At 36.1% G+C, this 23392-nt stretch overlaps 1 protein-coding gene across 23 annotated transcripts in view; it reads left to right on the top strand.

Moving 5' to 3' along the window:
- Positions 1–23392, top strand: part of TRPS1 (transcriptional repressor GATA binding 1) — a 268713-nt gene that overhangs the window by 34006 nt on the left and 211315 nt on the right. For 11 of the 23 annotated variants that reach the window (XM_087890868.1, XM_034422208.3, XM_034422200.3 and 8 more), the window contains exon 2: positions 6817–6902. The exons of the other annotated variants lie outside the window; for them this stretch is intronic. The gene's annotated coding sequence lies outside the window, so the exon portion shown is untranslated. The remainder of the gene's footprint in view (positions 1–6816; positions 6903–23392) is intronic. 23 annotated transcript variants of the gene reach the window in all.

The following is a 23392-nucleotide window of genomic DNA, read 5'->3' as shown; positions in this document are numbered from 1 at the left end:
AAGAACAATCAGTTTTATGCTTTAAAGAAACGTATAGTTAAATACAGAGTTTCTCAAACTTGGCAAATTTAAGACATGTGGACTTCAACTTCCAGAATTCGTGAACGACTTGTTAAGGTTGAGAATTGCTCAAATTACCTTCTAAAATTCTTCCTTGAACTTGGATCTCTATTAAGTCCTTCTAAAGTTTCTTCTTAAAATGGTGTTGGCTAAAATTCTTCTTGATCCTCTGATTAAGTCAGATTCTAAAATAATGTTTTTTTTCCCGAGAGAAAGGTCAGTGGAGAAATAACTAGTTATAAAAGAACTGATGAAATGTCTCTTTAGTGGAAAGAAATGGGTTGGAATCAGTGCAAAAATCAAAAGGCATACAGATTCACAGATGAATACTAACCTTTTTTTATTAAGTAGCAAAATCAAGAAAATGGTTTGATGATAGATTTGTAGCATGAGCTCTTGTAGCCTAAAGTCCCATTTATAATATGCAGAACTGTACAGTTAGCCAGAAAATGGCGATACAACTTTGCACTTATGATTGATTGACACAAATTATTAATGAACAAAAAGTATTCTTCAATAACAAAGCTATTGTGCCCCAAAGGTTTTGATATTCGCTTTGCTGATGAAACATAGTTTGATTGAGTCATTTATATAGATATAATTTTCTACAAACAGTCAAAATGTTTTAATAATGCTCAAATAAGCCCTGGAAATTTGATTTTGAAATATGCATATATATAGTAAATATAGTATATACAGCAAATATAGCAGACAGTATTTTCTCTCTCTCACTGGCTTGCAAAAATCAGTGAAAAGCTGCAATTTTGTACTCGGTATTAAATATTTGGCTCAGAAGTTGCTGGACCTGTCAGCTTGACAGACAGCAGCCCAAGTCCAAGACCTGAGCACCATGCAAAGGAGTGAGTTCCCGTCCTGACTCCATCTCCTGCCAACCTAGCAGTTCAAAAGCATGCAAGTGCAAGTAGATAAATATGTACCACTTTGGTGGGAAGGTAACAGCGCTCCATGACATCATACTGGCCACATGTTCATGGAATTATTTTTGGAGAGTGCTGGCTCAATGGCCTTAAAATGGAGATGAGCACTGCCATCTATGGATTTTATTCTAGTGGAATAAAATCCGCAGGAACTTCTATCAAATATTTATTTCTTCCATTCTTCGTTAGTGCATTTTTGTATTGAGTAGAGAAGTAGATCATAGTAATTCTTATCTACTCTTTTGCCTGCTACACATTATTGGTCATGACAAAACTAAGTGGTAAAACATGTGAAAGAAACAGTGATAAGGTTTTGTCAACGGATACGTTGTATTGGTACAGGGATGACTGGATGGAGCTATAAATTGAAATGGGCAGCTTTCAGTAGGTTCAAGCTTGTTCAGTTGCACTAGGCAAAATATTCCTCAGACGCTTGTGAAATTAGTTTTGAATTGAGGTTATTAAGGCTTTCATCATCGGTGCATTTTGCTATAGAGCTCAGGAAATATGTGAGGGTAGACCATTGTTGTCCTGATCGTCTCAGCATATAATTGTTGTCTTACCACGAATCAGCAGTTACAAATTGGAAAATGCTTAGTAAGGGCAGTCCCTGGCAGGCAGTCTGACAGTATTTTGGTATATTACACAGAATGATTTAAGGCCGGACAGAACTGGTGGGTTAATTCTAAATGTTACATGTTCTTAATGTTCTATAGGCAACCTATAATTTGAACAGAGGACATTTCAGCATCATGATGGTTGGTCTTTGCTAAGTATTATAGTTAAAATTGCAATAATTACAAATTGTAAAAAAGCTTTTTTTGTCATTTGTATAAGAGTCAGGTTGAAAATGTTAGCACCCAGAGGTGGTGTAGAAGGTGTAGGAAAAATGTTCCATTTTACAGAATGAGGGGTTGATGACAACTGAGAAAAAACCTGACAGTTTGGATATCATGAAAAAAATAGAAAAAGTCTACGTCTCGGGACTTTGTGTGCCTGCCCAAAAGGATTAGGAGCTGTCCTTGGAGATCAATTTTGGGAAAAAAGATTTTTTTCTTTCATCCCATGTACTTACCAAATTGCAAATTTTAATATAAGAGATCATCCCGAAGAAGTTCTGTTGATGTGGCCACTAAAATTTTACGCCAACAAGATGGCTTATAATCAGCATGTGACAAAAGGAGAAGAATAGTGAACTGAGGTCTGATCTCTCAACATACCAATTTTTTAAAAAATATGATTTAATAAAGTTAATTATGTTGGATTACATTTTGTTTTGTATGTTTTCCGTCCTACTGTTGTTTGGAATGTGGGCCTTACTTGACTGTCAAAGGCTAAGTGCAGCTCTAAATCCAGAAAGGAATGTGTATCCTGATATTATGGGTTGTATGTTGTGTCTGAGAATGAATGAATGGATGGATGGATGGATGGATGAATGAAAAATGTGTATTTCTTTTTCTTTTTCTTTGTGTAATTGCTGAGGAGATGCTATAGAGATTTTTGTTTCTTTTACAGTATACCTCAGGAATATAGTAGGCAGGTAAGAACACAATCGTTGTTGTGTTCCCTAATTTTTCATATGAAGAATTTAGTTATCTAAAGTTGAGGCTTTAGCCATTTTAGAGTCCAAAGCTTGACATGATGGGTTTTTCTATTTGCTGTTTGTTGGATATGTTGAGACTCTTCTTTATTTTAATGATATGGTGACATGTTCATTTATAAATTCTAAAAAAAGGTATTAAAGATACTGTTCCATATTGACAGCTGTCTAGTATTTGCCAGATGGTGTCCTTTGTGGAAGGTGTGGAAGATGCTGCTGGTTTTCAAGACGTATTGAAGCTACATTTTTCATGTGTGCAAAGCTAGGATCATCTATCTATAGCGGGGTGCATAACTCCACCCCTTATTTTTAGGGTTAGACACCACTTTTCCTTCCAGTGACATACTGAGGCACCCATTTCTCAAAATAGGCTAGTTAAATTTTATTATTATTACATTAAATTTAGTTGATTCTTTGTGTATGTAAGTAATTCAATCATTTGCCATATTACAGTTTGATTACTATATTTTGAAAGGATCTGAGGGTTTCTTAGGTTTCTGTAGGTGGCATCTGGACCTGGAATCTTATCTTCAAATGTGTCCGGCAGAAATATCCTAATTTTTTCCCCTTAGGACTAACAAAGTAGTCTTCTTTCCTTCTGCTCTTTTGTTGCTTTGGGATCTCTCCAAGATGAATAATTTGCAGACCTATTGCCTGTAGTTATTCTTACTTAATTTAAATCCATAAAAAGACATGCTGATAGTAATAGTCTTATATTAGATAACAGCTGATTCACTGATAACACACTGATTCCACAAGAGCTGATCTTTGTAACTATATATGGAAATCCATTATTTCCCACTTAATTTAAAAGATAGGAGTTCTGGAGATCAATTTCTAAAGATTACAAGGCATTTACTTTGCATAAGTTTTGAAATTGAGTTACATGGTTTACAGCACAATTTGTGCCTTCCTTGGTATTGCTCAATTGAAACTTTCATTGCTCTCAGTTGGCATGGTCAGTATTGTGGGAGGCTAACAACTGTGGTTCAACAACATTAGGAGAATGTACTCTAATCCAAATGCATTGTAAGCCATTAGAAGCTTCACACTTTGGTTAGGAAGAGTGGTAGGTGGAATGAGTAAAATAGCATCTGTACCAGTGGTAGGTTTCAAATTTTTTTACTACTGGTTCTGTGGGCGTGGCTTGGTGGATGTGGCATGGCTTGGTGGGTGTGACTTGGTGGGTATGGCAGGGGAAGGATACTGTAAAATCTCCACTCCCACCCCACTCCAGGGGAAGTTTACTGCAAAATCCCCATTTCCTCTCGATCAGCTGGGACTCTGGAGACAGAGAATAAATGGGGGCAGGGCCATTCAGAGGTGGTATTTACCGGTTCTCTGAACTACCCAAAATTTCTGCTACTGGTTCTTCAGAACTGGTCAGAACCTGCTGAAACCCACCTCTGATCTGTACCTGGTTTTCTTCCTTACATACCTAAGAACAGTTAATAAAAACATAAGAAAATATTATTTAGACTGGAGGAGCAGACTGAATGAGGAAAAAAGAGACACTCAATTCTCACAGCTTATTAGGAGTTCTATTTTTCCGCTTTTTTATCTCAAACTATCTTGGTGCTACCACTTAAAAAAGAAAATGAATAGTTGAGAAAATATTAAATTTTTGAGATAGAATATATATAGATAGTTTTCATTTGGAGCCATGGTGGTGCAGTGGTTAGAACGCATTTTTGCAGGCTAATTCAACTCACTTCCAGGAGTTTGATCCTCACCAGCTCAAGGTTGACTCAGCCTCCCATCCCTCCAAGGTTGGTATAATGAGAGCCCAGATTGTTGGGGGCAATATGCTGATCCTGTAAACCATTTAGAGAGCACTATAACACATTATGAAGTGGTATATAAGTCTAACTGCTAGTGCTAAATTCTATTGCTATTGGAAGACTGCTTTGCTTAGTGATACTTTAGCAAGTTACAACAGTGCTAAAACATGACTTTATGACCAGTCCTTGCACTTATGACCATTAGTGTCTTGTTCACAGGTTTGAGATTCAGGAATCTTGCAGTAGATGGGTGTTTAGGACTCTTGCAGTGTTCTGAGGTCAAGATGTCTCGTTGTATACTTTACAGCTAGTTTCAGTCAATGTTCACATGATGTCTCACTTAATGATCATGGACGATTCACTTAATGACCATCGGAAGTGAGGTTGTAACCTGAGATGACAATGGATGTCGTGCTTAAGATGGAGTTGTTGCTAAAATGAGGAGTACCTATGTATTTGTTCTTTTACTCTGATTCATTTTACACTGGCAACTTTTCATTTATCGTTCAGTTTTCATGACATAAATCAAATAAAAAAATCCATAGGGGACAAAATTTAAAATTGTTGTTTCTTTGTGTGTATGTATACGTTTTCACATGCACACATATGTACTCTAGCCAACTGAATGCCAGGGAAAATCATAGGCAGCTCAGGAGCATAATAATAGTTCTCCACTCGGATTTATTTATTAGATACACAGTCTGCCTTTTTCTGAGAGGTTAAGCTGGCATAGATAGTCATCCCATCTGTCATCATTCTCCTAGGGATCTTATGAGATAGATAAGGATGAAAGAACAAATTTCCGAGTGAGCTTCCAGGCTATGGGTGTACCTGAACCAGACTCCCCAACCCTAGTTTATCTTCTTAACCATAATGAATGCCACATAATTAATCTTCAGCAGAACTCTGCATGCTTTAAAAATGAATGAAAACAAGTATTCAGACCTACAGTGAACATAACAGCTCTCTGTGGTTTATTGAATGACTGTCTATTTCAGGTTTCCAAAAATAAAATAAAATAAATAAATCTGGAAAAAAGATGCAATTGCTTTAAGGAGACAATTCATTAATGGGACCCTTAAAGCAATTGCAGTTTTTTTAAAAACGGTTCACATGTAAATCTAAATATTGGGCTGGTTTAAGAATAAGAGAGTGAGGGGCTGCATTTTACTTCTTTCAAATGTTGTTCAAGCTTATACAACTCTTAAAAATGCTAAGGTATACTTTTTTTTGGTACATGACATTACATACAGCCATCATGACTAGTACCTATTGATCCTTATACTCAATTAATTAACCTAATCCCTTTTGAAAGGAATGGAATTTTACAGGCATTGTTAATTCTTGTGACAGCAAATTCCATAGCTTACCAAGGCATTCTGTTAGGTAGAATTGTGCTGAAGATAGCTTTCATCTCCCTATCCATTCTTTCCATTCAGTTTTTTGGAAAATGTATGGCTTTTCAGTTACAAAACTGTGTTCATAGTTCACACAATTTTTGATGATACTCTCATGGGCTGACTTCAGAATGTAAAATCCATAAGCAGTAAACAGAGTGATGTGCACCAATCTATGTTGGTTTGCATCAAAGCATTGTGTCATCAATAGTTTTATCCCTGGCATAGAATTTCCCTTTTTCATTGGAAATACCTCTCTACACTGTCCCCCCTTTTTTTCAATGACTTTTGAGTCATTCCTAAAACTTTAAGATTTGTATCCTGGTCAATGTGCTTTTGCTTAAATCACATTAGACTATATATATACTTGGCTGGAGCAAAATAAATTGCAATGTGCAATTCAGACTTCAGACTTCCTTATGGTGATCTGTGTTTGCCATTTGAATGCCCATCCTCTCATTATGTTCTTCGCTATCACAACAGCTTGCTGTAGTAGGCCTTTATTTCAGTTTTATTTATGAGGAATAGAGCTATTAATTTGACAAAATCGCAGCGAGTTGCTTCATTAGCTAATTGAGATTAATTAAAAAAATGAGACAAAATGATAATTGAAAATGAGACGCTTTGAAATTGAGTAGAACTGGGTGTGGACCTTTGATTAATTTTTAATTTGCTTGTCCTGTGCAATAAGAAATGGGTGGATCAGCTTGGCTAGCTAAACCAAACTGGCCTTGTTTTGGCCAAACTATCATTGTCTGAGATCAAGTGTGTAATTTTATGCTTCTGTATGATTTGGATTTGACTAATCTGCTGGAAAATTTTCCCTACTGACACCAGTGCCATAGAATTGGCTTGAAAACTGTGTCTCATTCAATGAGTATTTTTCTCCCTACGCAAAAATTGTACCTATATTGCTTAGAATTCATGTAAAATAAAATGCTTTGAACCTCTGAGAAAAATGATTTGGTGAAGCAGACAGTATCCAGAATCAGGTAGCCAAGTCTCTTTTTTCTTTCTTTCTTTTTCCTATCTATCCACAGGACTTAATCTGAACCAAAATTTCCTCCCTGGAATTTGATTCGGTGCCAGATTACAATCTTGGAAATATTTATCACGGAGAGTTACTGTGAGTATGAACCATTTCCCCTGGCCATTCAGAAACATCAACCATTTCCCCTTTGTTTTGTCTGAGAACAGGCATTCATGTTCAGGAGTCATACCTAATTTTGGAATTTGAGGTAGTGTTCACTACTTAACAGTTACTGCTTCCTTTTGCTTCTCATTTGGGTGCCACAGACTCATCTGTATAATATAGGTCTATGTATATCTCATTTACAAGATCTTTCACTGTTACCTCTCTATCAGTTCAATATCTCTTGCCTAGCAGTTAAGATGCTGGACTTATTGACTGGAAGATAGCAGTTTGACACCTAGGCACTGCATGATGGGGTGAGCTCCCATTCTTGCCTCAGCTCTTGCCAGTCTACCAGTTTGAAAGCATGCAAATGCGAGTAGATAAATAGGCACTACTTTGGTTGGAAGTTAATGTTCCATGCACCTCGGCGTTTAGTCATGCTGGCCATGTGGTCACGGAAGTGTCTGGCTATGAAATAGAGATGAGCACTCCCCCCTAGAGTTGGACACATCTAAACAGGGGAAACCTTTATTATTTTTTTTAAACTAAAGTAAGCAATTCTGTATGATAAGTTAATTCATTATTTGCTACTCAGAGGGTTGACAGTTAGCAGAGATGATCAATATAAAACACTACCATGTAGGTGTTGCAAGGCTGAAAGCCTAAAATGTAGCATTGGAGTTAGGGAAATCTGGATGATGATTACCTAACAACTACCTGTTAAATCACTTTAGATGGTTTTCTTTTTTTCTCCTTTTTAGTTATATATTTAATTTATAAACATCCTGGAGCTGCTTTTGAGTGAAAGTATGGAGATACCTCATAGACCAATGCATTTCTAGTGGGCAAGATATGGCATTATATCAAGTCAGTTCCATGCAAGCAAATTGTGGTCCATGAATCCACTGAATTGGGTGGCAGAAATAGAAGGAACCGTCCAGTTCCATAAACATTGAGGAATACCATGCAGGCAGATGAGTTATTTGACAGAATTTAGGGAGTGTTGAATCCCTTCTCTCCATCCAGAGGCTGCTAGTGATAGGAAGGCAAATAATCCAGTTTTGAATTCATTGCCCATTTTTTTAACAATCAGCTTCTGTAGCCTGGCATTTATTTCTTAATTTGTTAGATTTATAGCCCTACCTATTTTCCGAGAGTTGAAGACCATTTATAGGAAGCTATCAAGTTTCACTTTATTTCATAAAAATAATCCTGTGAAGTAGATTGCACTGAGAGTAGGTCTGCCACAAAGTTACTCAGTGCATTTCAGTGACTGAGGTGAATTTGATCTTCAGTCTCCTGAGTTTCACTATACTATACTCTCTTTCTGTGGATTTGATTACAGGCTGCCTTGCTTGATACGGTCAGGAAGAAAGGAAGGAAAATAAAAGTGTTGATACATTATTTCACAAATACCTGTTGTGTAATGCTGGTAGTAGAAATCGCAGACATTTATTTTTGAAGTTAATTGATCTATTCAAAAGTTATTAAAATTCACTGATAAGCTGTGAGTAGCTCAAGTGGATTTGTTTTTTGTTGTCTGAGAAGCATGAATAACACTTGGTGTTTCATAAACTATCAAAAATAGGATTCTCTATAATTCGATGTTTCTAGAAATGGCTTAGAGTCATCGATAAAGTTAGCAATCAACTCATAAAGTAAGTTTAAAAACAGATAAAAAATAGCCTGCTTCCAATTCAGGTTTTAGGTTCTTTGATCTGTATTGGAAAAGAATTACAAGAAGAGGTATGTATATCTTTCTATTTTATATACTGTTTCTGACTAAATAGATTCTAAATATAAATGTTTGTACTTTGTCAGAACTTCTAAAGAAAGCCATTTACAAATATGATTTAGGTTTAGAAATATATATACTCAAGTTTATTCTTCTTTCAAATTTGTATGGCTGTTCATCTCACAAACAATAATTATAAAACGAATAAGTTAAATCAAATCTAGGTATAAAACTTTGACTGTCGTTTTTGATGGCTTGAAAATATTTGCCACAACATGCAGGCAACTATAATTTGTAAACATAACCAGTTCATTTTTTAAAAGTATTTTTATTGAGGGAAAACAAAATTTTGAAGTCTTTCAGAGAAAATAGTTTTTTTTTTTTACAACACAATGAATAATTATTTCGTCAACCACATTTAATTTCATGTAAACTGTTCCTGGTTTATGTGAGTTTATGATTTAATGTGCTGTGTAGTTAGATTAACCCAGGGCAAAACATGTATGTGATATGATACAAATGTGTCATATGAAAATAGAACTTGGGTTTTCATTCCTTCATCTCTTGGGCCATGTTATGTCTCTTTCTTTGCCTTATGATATGGTCTCCAAATCCCAAGGACATTTCAGTCACTTTAATTGAGTAATAGAGTTGGAATGGGCCTTGGAAGACTTCTAGTCCAACCTTCTGCTCAAACAGGAGACCCTATACCATTTCAAACAAACAGCTGACCAGTCTCTAGGTAAAAGCTAAAAGCTTTTTCACTTTTTTGACAAGAGGAACGTGATCACTGTTCTTATTTACCTATTTTATTGATTTTATAACAAGGTATTTTTACATGCTACTCTTCAATAGCAAATGTTTTTTCCCAGAGAACAATATGTAACTTACTACATACAGTAGCTTACTCTGTGTTTAAGATAAAATGCAAGAAATAGACGAATATAGAATGCTCACTGAATTCTAAGTCTCAAGACTTGGGGACTTGAAAAGAGTTCCACTTGTCACATTTCCAGGAGGAAAATAATGGTCCTTAAAGAACTTCAAGCTGTATATTTGTGTTATGGAAATTATGGTTCATAGGTGATATTATCAAACACTGTACAGGATTTCTATTCTATTCTATTCTATTCTATTCTATTCTATTCTATTCTATTCTATTCTATTCTATTCTATTCTATTCTATTCTATTCTATTCTATTCTATTCTATTCTATTCTACAGCAAAATGTTTTGGGAAGTGTTGGGCGTGGAGCAGGAAGCACTTGGTAGCACAGAACTAATTTATTTTCTTGTTTTATTACCTCAAGAATAATCTTCACGTACAACAAAGTAAAAAAATAAAGGAATGTTATGTTTTTTATGTTCTTGGGAGCTTGTTTGAAATGACAGTACATGGTGATGATAGTGTTTTGCCTCCTAATTTAAAGAAAGCTATTTACTTTCAAAGGACAGTATATGTTGGATAGAAAATTAGAAGCCACTGTAGAAGATCAAATTCTTACACTGAGGGAAGAAAGGCACATGTTGTTTTTGTCACTCTATATCAGTCTGTCCTTGTTTTATTACTAAGAATCTGGGATCCTAGAAAGTTACTTTGCGGCAACCATACACCTTTCTAGCTTTTGGTTTGTATAATACACCAGCCTTTCTCAAAATGTACCAAGTATGGCTTTCAGTTTCTAGGTCCAGTTATTCTAGGTCAAGCCTTGATTGGCAATGGTTTTGAAAGACTTCAAATAAGGGTCTTTTCTACTCCATTGGAGATTCAAGCGATTGAATCTTCACAAAACTATTTCATATAAAACAGTTCTTCACCAAAGATCAGTATCCTTCTCTTGATTTGAAACTTTAAATATGTTGGCTTTCTTCAGACCTCTCCTTAGAGCTAGGGATGTGCAGTTGAAGAAAGCTTGAGGAAAACATAATTAAATTGAGTAAGATAATATGAGAAGTAACAACATAATTCTTCAGTGTATTGACATTTGCTGAATTTCTGCAATTAAAGGAGTGAAACCAATATAATCATTCTCTGGAGTGTTTAGTTGGTATAACAGCATGGCTGAAGAAATAATTGTTAAGCTTTCCAGATACCTAATCCAGTTTGTCACTCAAAGTATTTTGAGATTTGACAGTTACGGTGGAAATAGCAATGAAATCCTACACCCCACAGAACAGGGACAAATATGAAGTTCCCATTGAGTAATCTGTGAGAATGCAAAGGACCTAGATGCTTGGGTTCCCACTCGTATCAGAAAATTCCTCTGCATAATGTATCTTTAGCAAGTTTAGCTTTGCACTGTTAATTCCAAAGACAGGGAACTAATTTGGTTCTCATGGAATTTAAAAATGGCTTCCATGGAACCGCTGGCCTGTTTTCAACATGGCTGCCCATGGATTACTGGTAAACTGATGGGTTTGCTTGCCTTCATATTTTTCCACCTTCCTGGAGTACATTCAACCATTTCTGATTATTTTCACCTTTTGGGGGGTGGGTGGGTGGGTGGGCATACTTCAAATGCAATACTGTACTGCTTTTATGCTTTGTAGAAATGTATCTAGGATTGTGAGGCATTTTTGTAAATAAACCTGGTGCTAAAAGCTGTTGCTTTGCTTTGCAGCATACCAGCTGCCTGTTTACTATTCTTTTTCTAAAACAATTAAAAGAAAAGAAAATGGAACAGTGAGTTTAACTGTTCTTAAGGTATCTGTTGGCATATTGGTGTCAGTGAGCAGCATGAAACTTATTTGTGTTTATTCAGAGTGATACTGGAACTAGAGGAGTGCAAGCAGAATTCTTTCTTAAACAACTCCTACAACATGAAATGAGTTTTGCCAGCTATGTATGGAAACTCATAACAGTGTTGGAGAGATTCAATTTATTTATTTTTCTAATGAACAAGGACAAAGAGAAGAAAAAAAAAAGATCAAAAATGACTTAGTTATCTTTGACTCGACAAAGTACAAATGGTGCAGGCCCTAATAATACCAAGGCTTGGCTTTGAAGGTGATTCATTGGCTAATCTGATTTGGCAGAAAATAATTTCTTTCAGTTTATTTAATTTATTCATCAGATTTGTATGGCTTCCATCTCACAAGAGAGGGACAATTAGTTTTCCTCTTGCTGATTTAGTATGTTGTACATTGTATTGAATGTTTCATAGAATGTTTTCAATCTGGTATGAATCCAAAAAGTGGTATATGTTTCCTTGCTAGTGGTGGGTAGTATGTTCCTTGTTGAAAGTTCAGCTATACCCCATGCTTAAAAACATTCTGGACACAGTCATTTCAGAACCATTGGATAGTTTCCAACTTGACATTCATGGTAAGGTTATTGAAAAGGAGGTTCAGTTCCAACTATAGATGAGATGTATTATCAGAATCCCTTTTTCTCAGGATTTAGGGCATAGGACTGAAACTAAGTTGGTTGCTCTTGTGGATAAACTTCAGGAAGTGATGAAGATTAGATGCATATTTTAAGATTACTTGCATACCACAAGATTGCTGCATACTGTAAAGTTTTTATTATTTAGTCTATGCCTTTAAGGATGACCTGGAAGCTGCAGTTGGCAGAGAATGCAGGTACTTGCTTCCTGAATGGAGCTGATCAGTTCATCTAAATAACATCTAAATAACATCTGTGAAAGTTGGATTGGTTGCTGATAGAAAGCTGAGCCCAGTTCAGGGTGCTAGTTGCTAACCTATAAACTCTTTTTACCCTTACTTTATCTGTTTTCTCCAGGTAGAACCTGTCTACTCAAAATGATCTACACAGAGTAGATGCCCACAGATCAGAAGGTGGGAAACTTGATAAATAGCATTCTTATTGTCAGTCTTGTTAGGCAGTCTTGTTAGACAGTAAGTCTAAGATTAGGTTGGGTCCCAACATTTGATTATTTAAGAAGCAATTGAACATCTTCATTTTCTTTACAGGTTTTGGGGAGCAAGTTTGGAAGACTCCACTAGTTTTTTTAAAAATAATATTTTGGATTTAATTTTTTTTATTAACATTATAAGCTATGTAGAGGCACTTATACTGTATAGTTTGCTTACAGATAGTTGCAAATAAATACAATGTACATAGCACTATTTAAAATACTACTGAATATATCAATCCAATTGTGGTCAAAAATCTAAAAGCCAATATCTTGTCTAGAACTTTTTATATTGGTATATTATCTACTGACAAGCTAATGATCACATTTGTACTAGATTATTGTTATTGTTGTTCTGGGACAGTGGAAATGATGAAACAATTAGTCTAATAACAAATTCTTAAGTGTTTGGCAAAATGGCCCTGTATTCATCAAAAGAAAATGTAAAGTGATGTTTTGGCCTTTTATTTCATTCAGTCATCAACATTCTTCTATTGCTGGGGAAGATCTTCTGTAACTGTTTTTGACAAACCCTGAAAAGCATTTCTTGTGAGTATGGTTCTGTGAGAAGAGTTAAACGGAAAATTTGAAACCCCAACATGCTTGTAGTTTGGGCAGCCTTTGAGAAGGGACGGGTAGCTGGAGAGAGCATTGTTGTAAGAATTAGCCAAACTTTAACCAGTTTATTTAATTAAAATCCATATTGTTTTAATGAATAGTAGACAAGAAATAAAACGTATGTTCCATCGCCCACTGGAACTCTTGGACAAACTATAAACTGAATAAAAAACTTCTGGAATGCTTCATTTATAATTATGCGAGAAGAACACATACCCAGGCTTTACACAGAATTGTTGACTAATATATCAAAACTTGTGTTCCATTTTTCATCACTTTTATACTAAGTTAACCCTTGAATACCCATAAGTTTCCTAATATAGATTGCACGATTAAAATGGAGAAGATTTATTCATACTTAGGTCTTTTTCTTAATGTAGTCACTTTATTTAATCCTTCTTTGTCCTGGAGTTTGATTCAATAATTTTTTTTTGCATTTAGTAAGCCCACTTTTGTTTATTTCTAATAAGTAGAACGGATATAAATCCTACATTATCACAGGGAAAGAAATCATATGTATATGCTTGCCTTTTTTTCCCATGCTTTGGAAGCTTAACATGTGTGGGTATCAAGGAAAGAGAACTTGTGAAGAATGCTTGGTAGCTGATTGAGAACAGGTTATTTGTAGAGTAATTGGGATTGCACATGCTAAGAGTAAAGGCTAGGCAGTGCTTTGCAGACATTGAAATGCAATTAAACATTCATGGTTGAAACGCTGATACAAATTGTAGACCGCACGCACACCCTCACAGTAATAAGACAGGGAAGAATAAAAGCATATCTGCATTCAGTTAACATCAGTCAGGACTGGGCCATATGCAAAGACTTGTAAGGATCTCTGCAGGGTTTTCCTTTTCCTTTTGTTCTTTCATAGACTTCCTGGGAAGCATCCCATACAATATTCCAGATGTCTCTATTGCCCCCAAACATGGATTATTTTGTAGAATAGAGACAGAAGCAATGTAATGTCTTCTGTGATTATGTTCTTCTCTCTCTTTCTTTCCTTTCACGATTATGGGATTGAATCATGTACGAAAATAAAGTAGATAATATAATATAATGTATAAAGTGTATAACCTTCACTTTGTTAAGGACCTAGGTGTACTTATCTCTGACGATTTATGCTCCAAAGCTCACTGTAACAGCATTGCTAAAAAAGCATTAAGAGTTGTAAACTTAATTTTGTGAAGCTTTTTTCCTGGAAACATTGTATTGCTAATTAGAGCTTATAAAACTTATGCTAGACCAATTTTAGAGTATTGTTCAACTGTTTAGAATCCCCACATATATCTGACATCAGTACAATTGAGCGGGTTCAGAAGTACTTCACGAGAAAAATCTTGCACTCTTCTGTACACAATAGAATTCCCTATGGTACTAGGCTCGAAATTCTCGGTTTGGATAACTTAGAACTACGTCGCTTGTGGTCAGACCTAGGTATTGCATACAAAATTATACATAGTAATGTTTTACCTATAAATGACTTTTTTTTGGTTCTAATCACAATAATACTTGCGCGAACAACCGCTTTAAACTCAATGTAAATCATTCTAAACTTGACTGTAAAAATACGATTTCTGTAATAGAGTTGTCAAAGTCTGGAATGCCCTACCTGATTCAGTTGTCTCAGCTACAAATTTTTAAAGTTTCAGTCACAAATTTACTTCCGTGGACCTTACTTCATACTTAAGTGGTCAGTAGAGGGGGTGTGCATAAGTGCACTAACGTGCCTATTGTCCCTGTCATTGTATTTTTATTCTCTTATTCTTGTTCTTGTTTTTGTTTGACAAATTCCAATAAATAAACTTAAATCTAAACCTAAACCTAAACTTTTATCATATATGATTGAAACCAAAGTATTAAACATAAAATCATATTCTGGTTCACATCAGTTAAAATTTGGCCAGATTGAGAAGTTTTGCTAAGTGCTTCTGGAAATCTTGCAAGAAAAGTCTGATACCTTTTTTCCTTTGTACATGGTGTCTTGTTAATTGGAAAATTGGATAATATAATTCAGATAGGTGTAAATATTGAAGAATCCTTTACGGATTTATTTATCCACATTGGTTCTGGGAATGTGACTTAAATAGTCACGAAAATGAAACCCAAATGAAGCATAAATTTTCAAGACCTACTAGAAGCCTTTTATATTCTGTAACCAACAAGATTCTGGTGTGTAGCTAACCAAGGCTAATCCCAATACGTTAATAGGGCCACGTCTGATTAGAAAATAGACGAGAAACCACTAGGGAGGCCCAGGAATGCAGACTATATTAGGAATTATAAATGTATCCTGGAAGAATTTTTCAATTTTTGCAGGAATAGTCTTAATATGTCTGTGAAGTAACCAAGAACAGTGATCTAAATTGTGGTGAAGAGAAATGTGCTTTCTGTTTGATTTGTAAATGTTCTTCAGGATGTGGGAATACATAGCACCCGTTTGCAGCATCTTAAAGAAGCAACAACTTTTCCTGGGTTTCTTTTGCACAGCTCTAATTCTAAAGCTTTTAATTTTAAAAAGACCCTTGTAAAGCCCATTGTAAATACTCTTTAGAACTTTTTTTTTTTAGAAAGTTTTTTTTTTTTTAAATTAATGGATGAAAACAGTACTGGGAATAAGAAAGAAAACATATATACAGATAAAATATATGTGACATTACTGGACAAAACCCCATGTATTATAATTGCTTAATGCCTTTGTTTTAAGCCTAAAATATGCATACATTTAAGTATTCTTATTTTGTGTGTTTGTGTGTCTCTGTGTGTAAAATTATACAAAGATGTTAGGATTGTATTAATATATAGTTAGGCTTATTTTGCATAATTCATAAAAGGCAAAGCCACTGTTGAAATATAAATGCAATTGTTGTTGACTTTTATTTTTACAGTACTTTATTTTTAAATACTGTCTTCATTTTTTTTGTCTTTCTTGTTTTTGCTTTATTTTGGTTGCCAAAGAACAACTTGAGAAATTAGATAAACTGTCTTTCTGTCCATCTTCTTACCTGTCATTGAACACTTTGGTGTTTGATGAAAGAAATAAGCAGAAAGTTCAGAGTTCTTTTAAGATGGTATCAATGGTGAAAGCTATTTGAGTAATTGAGATTTCTAGTTTCATAGTCTTATTATCTCAAAACTCGTCAAAGGATTAATTATAATGCTGTGTTCCAATATTTAATGAAGAAATATCATACAATAATATTTAGCGTAAAGAAAATGAGACATAATTCCAGATGGAATTCTAAATGGTTATTAACTGGATGAACAAGTGTTTTAATCCATCTACTAGTTCTTGGAAAGCTCTTTGATCAATTGGCATCTTTCCTCATCTTTGTGGGACTGTAAACCTAATTAGTTGAATAGTGCAGCATAAGCTGTAGTTTTAGGTGTCCATGACATCCAGAACTTTTTGTACTAGTCACAACCTTACTTCAAAGCAGATTTTATCCCTGTGTACTTACTTTCAAGGCTTTTTCCCAAGTCTGTGTTATCCCAGAAAACTTAAAAGTGTTTATCAATTTACTCATAAGGTATTTTTAAAAGCTTTTAGAATTATACTAGAGAAAAAGAATCAGCATAATGGAATTACCAAACTTCTTTTATTATAGAAGAAGGAAAAGTCCCCACTGATAAATAACTTTAATGGACAAGAGATTGGCATTCTTAGTCTTGGCTAGTCAGATTTGGTGATAGTTATGTAGTCCTTGGTTAAGCAGTAGTTTCAGTGGGTACAAAAATCTGGTAAGTAGCGAACTGGAGTTTCTTGGGTCATATTCTACCAATGCTGAACTAGTTACAGTGGCTTTCTAGCCAAAACTAAAGTGTTTAGTGAGAGATGATGGTTTTCAGGTTATTAAGGCCTTATGATGTATTGACTTTTAAAGGGCCCACCTATCACTTGAAGACTACTTTTTATTTAGATAGTTTATTTATTTACTTATTTCTTTCATTATTTTTATGTCTATGGAGCTTCTCAGTTCATCCAGGTCATGGTTGTCCCAAAGGTGCTTTTTCAAACAACTAGACTTTATTTGTTTTGCTTGAAGATGTTTCACTTCTCATTTAAGAAGCTTCTTGGATGAAGTCAGAACTGAAGCGAACTTGGACGTGAAGCGAGACTCTACTCCAAGGTAAGCTATCAGTGCCAAATAGCTGATAGATTGTTCAATGACGGGGTGGCTTGAATCGGCAGAGAAGGAGCTGTCAATGTTGAGGCTAACGCTGCTGGGCTATCCGCAAATTACCGATCTCCAGGGAACAGCCGACAAGCGGCTAGCGTCAGTGAGCGCGAAGCTCCACTCCAAGCCAGGCGACTAGCACCAAACAGCTGATATAAAATGAGGGATCGAAGTGCTTAGAAGCTGCTGAGAAAGGAGCTGTGCTGAGATAATTGCCAATTAGCAGATTTCCTTAAACAGCCAACAAGCGGCTAGTTCCAGGGAGCGCGAAGCTCCACTTTATGTAAGGCGGCTTGAATCCACAAAATGGCCGCTCCGCAGTAGCAGTGGGGAGCGCAAGGCTCCACAAACGGCCCTATGCTAAGGTGACTAGCTTCTACGGGCCAAAAAGGCAACTCCCGCTCCCCCCCCCACGGGAGCGAAAAGCTCCACAACAACTTTAACTGACTGACCAGTTCCAGCGATGAACTGAGAGCTGAATCAGACCTCAGAGACCCCTAGGGGACTTCTGAGGCACGAAATTCAAAAAACAAGTCAAACAGAAGAATAGTCGAAATGGAATCCAAAGGCCAAAAACCGAAGAAAGGTAAGCAGAAAAAAACAACTCTAACGCTAAAGGCAGATAGAGCACACAATCCACACAACTGTCCAGTCTGATGGATTGAGCAAAAAGATGGGAGCCTCTAGCAACGGGCAGAATTTATCTGATTTGACAGGCTCAGTCCCTCATTCTGACCAATGAGCACAACCCACGTCTGGCTGCTGTCTCCACCCAACGAGAAGGGGGGTATCAGGTAGGACCAACGCCCCTTCTCATTTAAGAAGCTTCTTGGATGAAGTCAGAACTGAAGCGAACTTGGATGTGAAGCGAAATGTCTTCAAGCAAAACAAAGAAAGTCTAGTTGTCTTTTGAAAAAGCATCTTTGCGACATCATTACTTTCACTTTCTGTATTTTTGGTAATGAACCTGCCTGGTCACCAAGATTGACAGAAAGAACTATTTTAACATTTCCTCTTCTTCACTTCTGGAAAGTTGTTTAAATGCTTTCACTTATTCTAACCTCAAGCTACATAACTTTGAAGGTCTTTAGCAGAGTTTTAAAATATGTGTTTTCATATATATAATTGAGTATATCAAAGTTCAAAGCCTTTATTGTCATCGTACATCATGTATTCAACAAAATTGGTTTAGCCTCTACTGGTGTAGTCCATATAACAATATAAGACAACATGAATAATATAAAGAATAATCCTTATACAAGTACTTAGGAAAAAAACTAGTCATACGTTTCCATATGTATGTCATATTCTGTGCAACATGTATATTACTCAGGTGTATGATCTTACATCATGGTATATACATATTACATACTACATTGGCACCATAAATGTATTAACACACACACACACACACACGTATGTATTAACAAGGCCGTTGACTGCCCTTAATGCACTTAAATGGGAAAGATAACTTATTAAATTGCAATAATCACCCTTCTTTCTATGGAGAGTTGACATATGGATCTAATAAAGTAATACTTGGAATTCAGTTTTCGGTTCTAGATTTTGGTTCTGATTAGTGAATCAGCGACAATCTGTTAATCCATTGTATTGGCTCTTTATATCACATTTCATCTTCATGTTTTACTAATTAGTGCTTGATTCTCATGGACATGAAGGTTACCTTTGCACCTGATTTGTTGGCAGATTCTCACTTTTATTATATGTGATAGAAGGTAAAATGTTACATAAATTGGATTGCACCTAAATATGTGTTTGTGGGGTAGACTAGCATCCAGTAACACAACAGATTGTTCACATATTCCTGAAAATCTGGATTGATTCATTATACTACTCCACATTTGAGGCATATTTGGAGGATATATACATACGCATGTGCGTATATATATATGTGTGTGTGTGCGTATGGATATCATTCATATATATATATATATAGATAGATAGATAGATAGATAGATAGATAGATAGATAGATAGATATAGATATAGATATAGATATAGATATAGATATAGATATAGATATTTGTTTTTGTAGATTTTCATGGGTAGAGGTATGCAAGTTTTGATGTATTCGAGTCTTTTCCCATGTAAGCTTGAGAGTATCTTGGTGACGTTTCGACGAGGTCTCACTCGTCATCTTCAGGCTGGTGTCTTCGGCTTCGTGCTTGTTTCCTCACATAAGCACGAAGCCGAAGACACCAGCCTGAAGATGACGAGTGAGACCTCATCGAAACGTCGCCAAGATACTCTCAATCTTACATGGGAAAAGACCCGAATACACCAAAACTTGCATATATATGTAGGTAGAACCTGGCTAAAGAGAAATACACATAAAACCTACGAAAAAGAAAGAAACACACACACACACACACACACACACACACACATACATACATGAATGAATGAATGAATGAATGAATGAATGAATGAATGAAGAAAAAGTTTTATTGTGTGAGTGGAAACTCACCTGTGTAAGTTTGGCTATAATTCTGTAACTTTTTTTAATAGAGAATACAAATGAATTACAGTGTGTATGTTACTTGCATTGATTTACTAGCATGATATTTTGAGCACTTTAGTGTAAAAGAAGTTACAATTCCTCCTGCGTGGATTATATGGTATCCATTCTTATATATAAAGCAGAGACTTTGTTTAGACTTATTGTTTCAGTGAAGAGATCTAGTGGCATTTTCTGTTCTATGCCTGTTTTGTGAAACACTTTCTCTGGTGAAGCTTATAGATGTCATATGATGTTAATTATTTGGATGATGATTAAAAATGTCCCAATAGAAATTGAATATCTGGTTTTTTTATGACGTTCCAATTATCTAGGTTTTTCATCAATTAAAACCAACAAACTCAAAACCTTTAAAACATCATATTTTCCTCGAATTGTACAACCTACTTTCTGCAGTTGTCATGCAGTTCATCAAAAGGTTATATTTGGTTTCAGGAGTTGTAGACGGATGCTGCACGGGTGGTCTTTATGCTTTGAAGGACATTGCACAATCCAATTAGGTTTGTTTCTTGGACTATTCCAACTTAAATTCATGAATGAGTATGAGCTACAGGTAGTCCTTGACTTACAACCACAGCTGAGCCCAAAATTTCTGTTGCTAAGCAAGGCAGTTATTAAATGAACCGTGCCTCATTTTACAACCTTTTTTGCCCTGGTTGTTAAGTGAATCACTCCATTTGTTAAGTGAATCATGTGGTCAAGTGAATCTGTTTTCCTTGGTTGTCAAAATCTCACCAGGAAAGCTGCAGATGACAATCTCAGGACTCCATGATGCTGCAACCAATGTAAATAACATACCTGTTAGGCAGCACCCAAATTTTGATCACATGACTGTGGGGATGCTGCAATGGTCATAAGAGTAAGAACCTGTCCTAAGTCACTTTTTTCAGTGCTGTTGTAACTTTGAATAGTCATTAAATGAATGGTTGCAAGTCGAGGACTATCTGTATTGAAGTTGCTAGGAGCTCTTCAGGAGCAATATATGAAATTTATTTTTTATTTATTTATTTATTTTATTAGTCATATTTCTATACCGCCCACTCTCTGAGGACTCTGGGTGGCTTACACCAAAGACAGTATACTAAATAGCATATTGCCCCCAACAATCTGCTCCTCATTTTACCCACCTCGGAAGGATGGAAGGCTGAGTCAACCTTGAGCCAGTGAGATTTGATCCGCTGATCTGTTGAACTAGCAGTCAGCTGAAATAGCTGCAGTACTGCACTCTAACCACTGCGCCACCTCGGCTCTATATAACTCATTCTGAATTATAAATTAAGAAATACATGTACATACAAATACACAAACGGACAGAATCATAGATGATACTACCCTGTTTTCCCCAAAATAAGACATCGTCTGATAATAAGCACAATCGGGCTTTTGAGCGCATGGCAATAAGGCCAAGTGCTTATTTCAAAAAAATATAAGACAGGGTCTTATTTTTTGGAGAAACACAGTAATAGCAACAGATTTCCCCCCTCCCCCCCAACAAATTATAATTTGGCCACTTGGGAAACATTCTTTGTAAATAGATGGATTGCCACTAACGTATGATGCACACTGACAATAGAGACTATTCATACTAACTTTCACACTATGTTGCTAATGGTGACAAATTTAGATGGCCTATGGGGAAAAAAGAAAACATAAATTTGTGGCAGATGATTCTGTCAATGCTGTTAGGCATAATAAATTAATAGACTCTTCACATGCACAAGCAGTTACGCCTCTGAGGAGCTGATGCTTGGTGCCAACTAGTGTCCATAGAAACAGCATCCTCGTCTCCTGGGAAAAAGTCTGCTTTTAGGTTTCTCAGAAGTATCTTTTTGGCCAGTGCTGGAAACTGGAGTCTGGATCAAATGGAGTCTTCTAATAGTAAGCCAAAATTTCTCTCTTATCCCATCTTACTGTAAGCAGACTGTGGCTGGTTCAGCCAGCTCATTTTTTCCTTTCCCTCCTCCTCCTCTTCATTCAGTGATAAAAAACATTGCCGAAACAGAAACCTGTGTATGACATCCAAACTTGGACTCCTGTCTATTGCTTTCCAACAAGTTGAGATTTGTAAGCCATGAATAAATTCTCCCCCCCCTTTTTTTTTGGTTTGCCTCCTCCTCTTCCTCCTCCTCCTCCTTGTTTTATGAGTCTGACATATTTGGGAGAAAGGAACTAGTTGCCCAAGTTTGGATGATACACAAAGCTTTCCATTCTGGGTTGTGTTTTCCATTTGAATGAAGGGAGAGACTAAACAAGCTGCCTGTATGAAGAGTCAGTATACCATGAGGTTTAGCATTATGTGCTAATGAGGCCTCCGTCTGATCCAGCAGTCTGTCATGTGCTTCAAGCTGATATTATATTTTAAGCGTTAACTGAGAGCAGGTATACAAGTTAAATGAATCCTTTGAATCAACCCTTTTCTTTAGTTCAACAAATCTTTTTTTTTTTTTTTTCAATTTATATACCACCCTTCTCCCTGAGGACTCAGGGCGGTGCACAGCCAGAATTAAAAACATGAAATACAAATATTAAAAACAATTAAAATCTATATAAATTTGGCCCAAAATTTAAAAAACCACAAACCAATTAAACATTTTAAAATTTAAAAAATTTCTTCCTAAGCCAGCCCGGCTTGCTGAAAAAAGTGGGTTTTAAGGGCACGGCGGAAGGCACTGAGGTCTTGGATTCTCCTTATCTCTGGGGGCAGCTGATTCTAGAGGGTAGGTGCCCCCTCAGAGAAGGCTCTCCCCCTGGGGGTCACCAGCCTACATTGTTTGGCTGATGGCACCCTGAGGAGGCCCTCTCTGTGGGAGCGCACGGGTCGCTGGGAGGTTGTCGGTAGCAGCAGGCGGTCTCGAAGATAGCTAGGCCCTATGCCATGGATCTTAGCACTTGTGCTGAGCCAACTGTATTTTCTTCTGTTTTGGTCACTGCTTTCAACACCCCTAACTTTTATTCTCCTACATCAAATTTTATATTGCAAGGACCTAGCTTATTGTTTGCTTGGAACCATGTAGACTGATGCCTGTAGAAAAATGAATTATTTCCATTGCACTTGAGAAATAATAAGAAAAAGCTAGATGTTTGTGGCCTCCAACTTCGAGGCCACAAACTTTATTATTTAAGCTTCTTTGTGCAAAAAAAAATTAATAATTTGGAGCCAACCTTTCAGGTTGAAAAAGATAAGAACATGCCCCTGTTTGAGAAGGTAATTGTCTTCTTGTTGCATAAGGGGAAACAGTATTTGAAAACTAGGGCAGTGATACTAGATGGAAAAAAATGATACACTATATAGCTTTCTATTTTTCAGTCTCCATATTAGTCTCTGCTCAACATCACTTCCTGGCCCGTGATTTCATATCAGAGGTTCTTAAACTAATTTACAACAGAGAGAGAAAGAGAAACTCCGGAGGTGACCTAGGAGTTGCTGTACAGAATTGACATTGTTTTAGCTTTGTTGTATGTCACCCAGATTCACTTTTGGTGAAATGGATGGCTATATAAATTAGATAAATAGATAGATAGATAGATAGATAGATAG

This window comes from Pantherophis guttatus, chromosome 3 (genome assembly GCF_059756535.1).
Source record: "Pantherophis guttatus breed Tessera chromosome 3, ASM5975653v1, whole genome shotgun sequence".
Classification (NCBI taxonomy): Eukaryota; Metazoa; Chordata; class Lepidosauria; order Squamata; family Colubridae; genus Pantherophis; species Pantherophis guttatus.
Note: the sequence above shows the minus strand (reverse complement) of the source record. Positions and strands in the feature narration are given on the sequence as shown.